Source organism: Myodes glareolus, chromosome 3 (genome assembly GCF_982192425.1).
Source record: "Myodes glareolus chromosome 3, mMyoGla1.1, whole genome shotgun sequence".
Lineage (NCBI taxonomy): Eukaryota > Metazoa > Chordata > Mammalia > Rodentia > Cricetidae > Myodes > Myodes glareolus.
In genome coordinates this window covers 108,530,027-108,537,627 of record NC_142028.1, presented here as the reverse complement: position 1 = coordinate 108,537,627, position 7,601 = coordinate 108,530,027, and the positions used below count along the sequence as shown (strand labels likewise).

Below are 7,601 nucleotides of genomic sequence, written 5' to 3'. Positions count from 1 at the left end.
GTGATTGGCCAAGCAGGGACTTAAATAATACAGTTTCTGTGTGATTATTTTCAGGAGTCTGTGTGGCAGGGAAACGAACAAGTGGCCTCCAACAGCAACATCATAATAATGTATAACTGAGCTTATCTCTGACTAGTCACATGGGGAATCGTGCTAGCAAGGATTTGTGAAGTACTGAATCTTTGAGATTATTTTGTTCATTTTAGATGTAGATGAACTGACAACTATGAATATTTTAGTTCTCTTTTCCTTGTATCATGAGACCAGCATGTCATAGACAAGGCTGAGCCTCTCACCAGGAAAGTGATGTCTCCTGAAGTGAGGCAATGGAGCACAGACAGAACGGCGTGAGGACAGATGTGTGACAGAAGCAAGCCCTACAAATGAGGCTGTTAGTTATTGATAATTGGTGTAGCTTTGTCGGATATAAATGTCTGATGATTCTCGGCGCCTGGAAGCACAGGTCTGCAAGACATATTTGGTAACAGACTGAATGAGTACATAGAGATGCCTTACATAGACACACAAGATTTTAAGGAGTATACAAGTCCAAAGGAGTACAAATCTGTGTGCATCATGATGTCAACCACAAAGATCTGGGGTTTAATATGATGTAATTAAATGTCTAATTATCTGCTCTTCAAGGCTAAGTTGCTGAGGTTAAACATGTGTGGAGTTATTGAAGCCATGAATAATTCAGTGTTGACTGTGTAGGATGAACCTGTGATTTCATGGAAAGGGGAGGGGCATGCAACGTCACGACCGGCTGTTGGGATTCCCTTGAGGATCTGGCTGCACAGAAACAGGACTCCTCAAGCCTTTATTAATATGGCCTTTCTGAAAAGAGATGAAAGCTAAGACATTGCACAGATTGGGGACATTCAGAGATGGGGGCTAGTGGGGAAGACATAGGAGGCCTCTTAGTCAAACGGCAGTGCACACTCAGATTCAAGATCCAAGAAGCTTCGAGCAGTGAAGTGACCAGCTTAGAAAACATGCCTTTAAGCCAGGCCGTGGTGGCACTTGCCTTCAATCCCAGCACTCGGGAGGCAGAGGCAGGCGATCTCTGTGGGTTCGAGGCCAGCCTGGTCTACAAGAGCTGGTTCCAGGACAGACTCCAAAGCAAAACCCTGCATTGGGGAAAAGAAAAAAAAGAAAAGAAAAGAAAAAAGTGCCTTTATAAAAGTGGGGGAGGGTAGGGAATGTTGGGGGCGGGGCTCAGTGATAGAGGTCTGTCCAGCATGAGCAAGACACTTTTTTTGATTCCGAGCATAGAACAAGAGATGAAAGGCAAGCATAAGGATAGATAAGAGGACCAAAAGAGCTAGAATGAGCAAGCAGAGTAGTGGGAGAGCTTTGAAAATCAGAGGCTTTGGCAAGGGTAGGATCGGAGGGGCCATCACAGACAGTGGGAAGAGACGAGTCGTTCAGTCAGATCAGCACCTGCAGAATGTTAGCTTCCTAGTTAACTAAGGTGTGAGCCTGAGTGTATGCATGTATGCTACAGGGGTGCAGTAACCTTTGACAGTCAGGGGAGGGCATCAGATCCCCTGGACCTGGAGTCATAGGTTGTTGTGATTGCCCTCTCGTTGCTGGGAACTGAATCCAGGTCATCTGTAGGAGCAGCAAATCCCCGTAACCACCTGAGTCATCTCTCCAGATCCCTTTGCACATCAGTAAATTGGACTTGACTTCACATCTTGTAGCAGAATAAACATCAAGTGTTACCTGTAAGTGCACAAGATCTAACCATGTGATTATTTCTATATATTAGAAACTGTCGAATGTTGATGGTGGAATCTAGCTGAAGTCATGGAGGCAATGATTTTGGTTTTGCAATCTTGAATGAGAAAAAGACTTTGAAAACTGTAATAGAATCGAAAGGCCTAAATTTAATCACCTAAAAATAAGCCTTTAAACAAAAATTATAATTACCATAAAATACAAAAAAGGAAAATAGTCAAATATGTACTGCATATGAATACAAACACTTTGATATTAACATTTATAGGTACATAAAAGCAAAATGAAGTTTAAAACAGAAGGAGAGACAGCACCTGCACACAATCCTGAAAACCTGATCCCTTGGACCTACAATGTGGAAAGGGAGGCCTGGGCTCCACAGATTGTCTTCTGAACTCTGTTTGGCTGTTATGCTGCCCTCATTAATCCACACACATGCACAAAATTTTTAAAAAAGTAACAAAAAATATCTTTTAAAAAGTCAAATACACATCACAGACATAAGTATTTTTAATATCTCAAGAACTTCTTTCTATAAATGTCCTTCAAAGACCAATTAGGTCTTTATTAATGATCTATTAGGAAGGTAAATAATGGAATACGAACAGAGTTTAAAGAACTAGACAGTCCACTTGATCATATTCACAAGGCAGGATGCTCGGCTTTGCTTGGAGCACACTGATACAAACTGAAGACAACAATATTGTCCCCACTAAGTAAACTGCAGAAATCCCAGTGTCTGAGAACCTACTGCACTGATAAACTCACGCATTTCTGGTGGGAGTGTGAACTGATACAAGTCCAATGCAGGGCAATTTGGCCATATCAATAAAATTAGAGAAAAGCACACTCTGCTCCAGCCACCCCATTCTGAAGGCTTTATCCTGCAGCTGCACCTGCGCGTGTGAGAAATGGCAGTGGCACCATTACTAATTGCAGAACTCTTTGACAAATCAAAAGATGGGGAGCGATCTGAGCGCCTCTTACTGGAAAGGGACTATATGAATTATGAGGCCGATCCATAACTGTGTGCTATGCAGCCACAGCAGTGGATGAGATGTTTGTAAAGCTGACATAGAAATATGTCCACAGCAAAGGCATGTGGAGAGGGAACAGGTGAAAAATGCACATGGTGTCTCAGAAGGCCGATAAAGAGCAGACGGATGTACAGTGCACAAAAGTGCCGCTGAAGAACGACAGGAACCAAGAAGAAGGGTGGCTGCAGGAAGAGGAACTGGTTGTCTATAGAAGCAGACAGCTACATCGCTCACTGTGCCTTCTCTGTGCTTCTTGCATCCTGAATCATCTTAATATGCTCCTTAGTCACAAAATTAAAGTCTTAGTTCAGTTAACACAAACTGGTGTGAACACTCTTTGAAAGAGGGTTCATGGACCGCACAGACTCATACGTCTGTCTCAGAAACAGAAGAACCCAGATATAAAAATCTCAAATCTGATATCTATAAAATATTTTCTGTAGCTATCATGTCATTATATGTAATTACAATAATTACATTTTAAATAAATGAGCACGTGAGATAATTCATTTCCAGCACCACAATTAGATGGCGCTTTCTAGAACACAAATTTGATAACGTCATCTTTCTACTGTAGATTTTTCTCATTGCTCTCCGCTACCTCAGAATAAGAATCCTCAATTTCCTTAATATAAACTGCAAGGCCTGTCACTACCTCAGAAAAATAATCCTCAATTTCCTTAATATAAACTGCGAGGCCTGTCACTGACCTGGTCTCACCTTGTTACTCCAGCTTCATTTCTCCTTCCCTTTCCTATTTTGTCTCATTATCCTGAATTCAAACTTTTCTTTAAGAGCTGATCTTCACAACAGACTTTTCCTGAAGCCCATATATCTTTGCTGTTCCTGTGGCTTAGGGTCTTACCTCCTCTCTCCTTCTCTCTCCGTGTTCTCAGGGGGCCACGAGTCTCCTTGGCTGCCAAAGCTGGATAAATCTAATATTCTGTGTGTCCTGCCACACACCACATCACTCCGTCTCTCCGGCTGTTCCTCACTTCCTTCTTGGTAACTGATACTTCATTCCCCCTTCTCTCTGAACAGACTGTGATTTCCTCGAGGGAATTGTAAGCAGCAAAGGGGCCATAAATAAAAGAATCTGTCGAAGAACTCCATCAAAGAAGCCACACCATGGGAAGAGAGACATGGATGAAGGAAAGAAATAATTCAGAAAAAAAACCAAACAGGATTTGACAACAGGATAGGCCATTGCCAATGGATGCACTTCCCAAACACGACCATGTATTATTCTTGGCCACGCTCAACTTCACAGGTCAGCCTTCAGCAGCAAGCAGGAATCCTTGCAAGTCATCGGATCTGCTTCCTTGTGGAAGAAGCACTTCTGATACTCAGGTTTTGCTCCATCCCCAACCCATCCAGATCATGATTATGGTCCCAAGCAGCCCACAGGACACAGGCTGTGACAATCCCAGTCAGATCTTAAGTGGGTGCCAAGGAATCACTAGGGCAAAAAGTTACAAAGACAGGACCCAAACCATTAGGATATCTTCCAGAATACTCCACTCCTCAGAATATCCTGAGGGTAGCAATAACAAGGGGAGACCTGGGCCCAACTGAGCCTCAAGACTCTATCTTCTGGATGATTTCTTATAGGGCTTTGCAGACATCTCCTGAACACCAAGGGCAATAGAAACTGGTTGGGACTCGCTAAGACACCTGGGTGAATGGTTATCAGAGTATAAATGTTTTCATTTACTTTTAAGTTAAATTGGTAAAAATTCATATATCACTAGTGCTTCAGCTGGAAGCAAAACTACACCCTTTGGTTTCTAGTGGCTAACCCAGCATTCCACACAACAAACTGCTGAATTCCTCTGAGTTGAGTTAACCATTAGAGAATGGTTGGTCTATGGGGTTTACAGCCTTGGTTCTTAGCATTTCTAATTGAGAGAAATCCCCAGTCCCTAAAAGTGAGATATTCTTGACCACCAGCACGTGGCTAAATAATACTCCCAGATACCAGAGCTCTCTGGTGATTCCAGCACAAGACTATAGCAGTCGGCATGTTGTTTAACTGTGCTCTTTAGCTATTATCACGTTCAAAAGTCTGGCAACAGCTCCCAAAGGCACAGAGAATGTCATATTCATTTGTTGCCAAGCCTGACCACAGCGGTCCCTGCAATGTTAATATGCAGATAATAAGACAGTTTCTATAAAACCAATAGATGTGGAAACTGTGATAATAAATTAAAAATAGCATTATAAAAACCCGGCAACTACTTAGGACTAAATCTAGTAAGATCGATTAAGGTGTTTATGAGGATAGTTGCTAAAGAGTTTTTTTTTTTTAAAAAAAAATGATAATAAATAAGATCTAAGATAGAAAGATGGCTCCTGAGTAATGTTCGGGAAGAGATTTGATGTCACTAGCTTTGAACATGACAAAAGGCAAGGGGAGGGTTGTTGACCCTGGACAAACAAAAGGGATGGCTCTTCTCTCAAGCCTTTGGAAGGAATGCAGAACCCCTGACACATTGGCTTCAGCCTGTAAGATGCACCCAGGGGTTCTAACCTACATTATCATGTCTGGGTTTCACCTTTCATTTCGGGTTCTAATGGTGCCAAGGAGAATTCCCGTAAGGACTCAGACACAGACATCCCCTTCCTTATGCAGGGTCAAAAGCTAAATGAAGTCAGCACATCCTGAAGAGACGCGGGCTGATCGGCTTCGCAGAAAGGTACAGCAAAATGCCCTACAATCTTAGATTGACCCAGACTGCAGGCAGGTCCTTAGATCAGTGAAAATAACTTTCCTCCCAAGTTTAAATAAGAACTGGACATGTTGGGGAAAAGATCCAGGATGGTCTTGTGATATTAAGAATGGAAGACCCGGAGTCCTCCAGGTTGCACAGGACAGCTTGGTTAGGGACTTTGAGAGAGAGACTCCCAAATCACACTGCAGATTCCTGTACAGCATGTGGGGAAAGGTCAGGAGTGAAACAATTCACTCACCCTGCTTCTGGGAGATGCAATTCGGAGCTTTTTTCTAGAGGAGGGGGGTGTAAAAAGGAAAGACTGGGGGGGCAGTCTTCAAGGGAAGGCTGACACAGGGGAATATATCAGTCCTGCACTGAAAAAGGAAATTGGAAGCTTTTAACTCCTCCAGTAGTCTAGTTCAGAAATGACCGTAAGTACATGAAGAGTTACACAGAGTCTTCAGCGAAGCGCATCTAAAGATACGTAAGGTGGATGCTGACGAGCCCAGGACACCAAGCTTGGAGAGAGAAGGAATCTGTGACCTTGTAATGAAGCAGGCCTCGCCCTAAAAGATAAGATGGTGTTGGACTAGCGACAATTACGCTAGCAGAGACGCACTGAGGCGAGCGTCCTGGGGATGACGGCACTGACTACAGCTTTTCTCCATGTCTGCCAAAGGTGCGCACTGCCAAGAGGGCAGCATCTAAGTACTGGTCCAGCGCAGAGGCTACTGGGAAGCACTCGTTCCCTTGCCAAATGCCTGCGCCGAGGAAGTCTGCAATGGAGGAAAGCAGGGAACTACCACGCAACAGAACCCCGAGCCTTCACTCTTCTTTCTTGTTGAAAGGATAGCAACTGTCCCGCTCTGAACGTCTTCTCCTGAAACATGTTCCACACAAAGGTAAGAGATTGGTACTCCCTGAAGAACTGCCGTCCCAGTAACAGGGGAGAGCAGCTTCTGCCTTCTGCCTCGTTCTGTCTGTAAGTTTTCCCGGGAGGCTCTGCAGCTCCTGCCATACCAGGCTCCTTCTCGGGAAGTGCCCCTGTCACCTCTGGATGCATGCTTTAATGCCTTCACCCATCTCAAAAAAAATATTCCCTTTACATTATACCGCTATGACATTATGAAGGCTGACTTTAAAACAGAAAGCGTGGATTCTTGACTTTAAGTCTTTCCAATGTATTTTTATTTATTTTTCTTTCCCACAATGTGTTTTGATCATGTTTGCTCTCACTAGCTCCTCTCAGCGCCACCCCACTTTCTTACCACTCACCAGTTTTGTGTCTCTTTTTCTTTTCAGTAACACATTGAGTCTGAGTGGGTGGTGCTGACCATCACATCCAGGTCTGGGGCCATCCACTGGAGCATGGCCACCCTATCTACTCTGAAAGAAAACGGATTCGCCATTCCCCCAGAAATATCAGCTCTCCATAGCTCCTCAGTTAGGGGTGAGGATCAGAGAGGAAGTGCTCTGAAGATTGTAGCTTTGTACCGCTCCTGGTTCTACTCTCTGCAGCCTGTCGCCAAGTTGGAAGACTGGTCCCCATAGGCAGAGCCGCTCCTGCCACAACAGGCTCCCGACTCCATCGGTTCCCAACACCACAAGCTTCCTCCACCACTGACAGAGCTGTTCCTAGCTTTCCCTTTGAAATCATGAGCCAATGAAATCTCTTCTCCCTTAAGTTGCCTCTGCCAGACCTTTGGTCATAGCTATGAAAAAGCAAACTGTCTCACTGACCTTGAAATGTTATTTACATCTGTAGCCTCTCCTCTGTAGAACATAGGGACATTACCTCTTATGGTTGCTATGAGGAATGACAGTTAATAAATATGAAACCATGCCTGTCACATGGAACTCAATAGATATGGTCATTATTATTATTATGAGCATGGGGCTGGCATGAGGCTAGGCTACAAGATAAACAATAAAAGTCAGCCACATTTTAGCCCATGAGAAAGCATTTCTTGATTGGACAGCCAAGTCATGTGTGCAGAGCCTTTGAAGACATTTGTAAAATTTCCCCTGTTTTTGGGTCATAGAATCAGAAATGGAACCATACAATTGCCCCCCACCCCGTATCCTCTCCTTCTGAGGGATGCCAGTG

General features: G+C 43.8%; 1 long non-coding RNA gene across 1 annotated transcript; it reads left to right on the top strand.

The window, feature by feature from the left end:
- Positions 1-4,509: 4,509 nt before the first annotated feature.
- On the top strand, positions 4,510-7,356 carry LOC146895065 (uncharacterized). The gene is made up of 2 exons (XR_015000815.2): positions 4,510-6,396; positions 6,797-7,356. It is a non-coding gene; the product is annotated as an uncharacterized LOC146895065 (long non-coding RNA).
- The last annotated feature ends 245 nt before the right edge of the window (positions 7,357-7,601 follow it).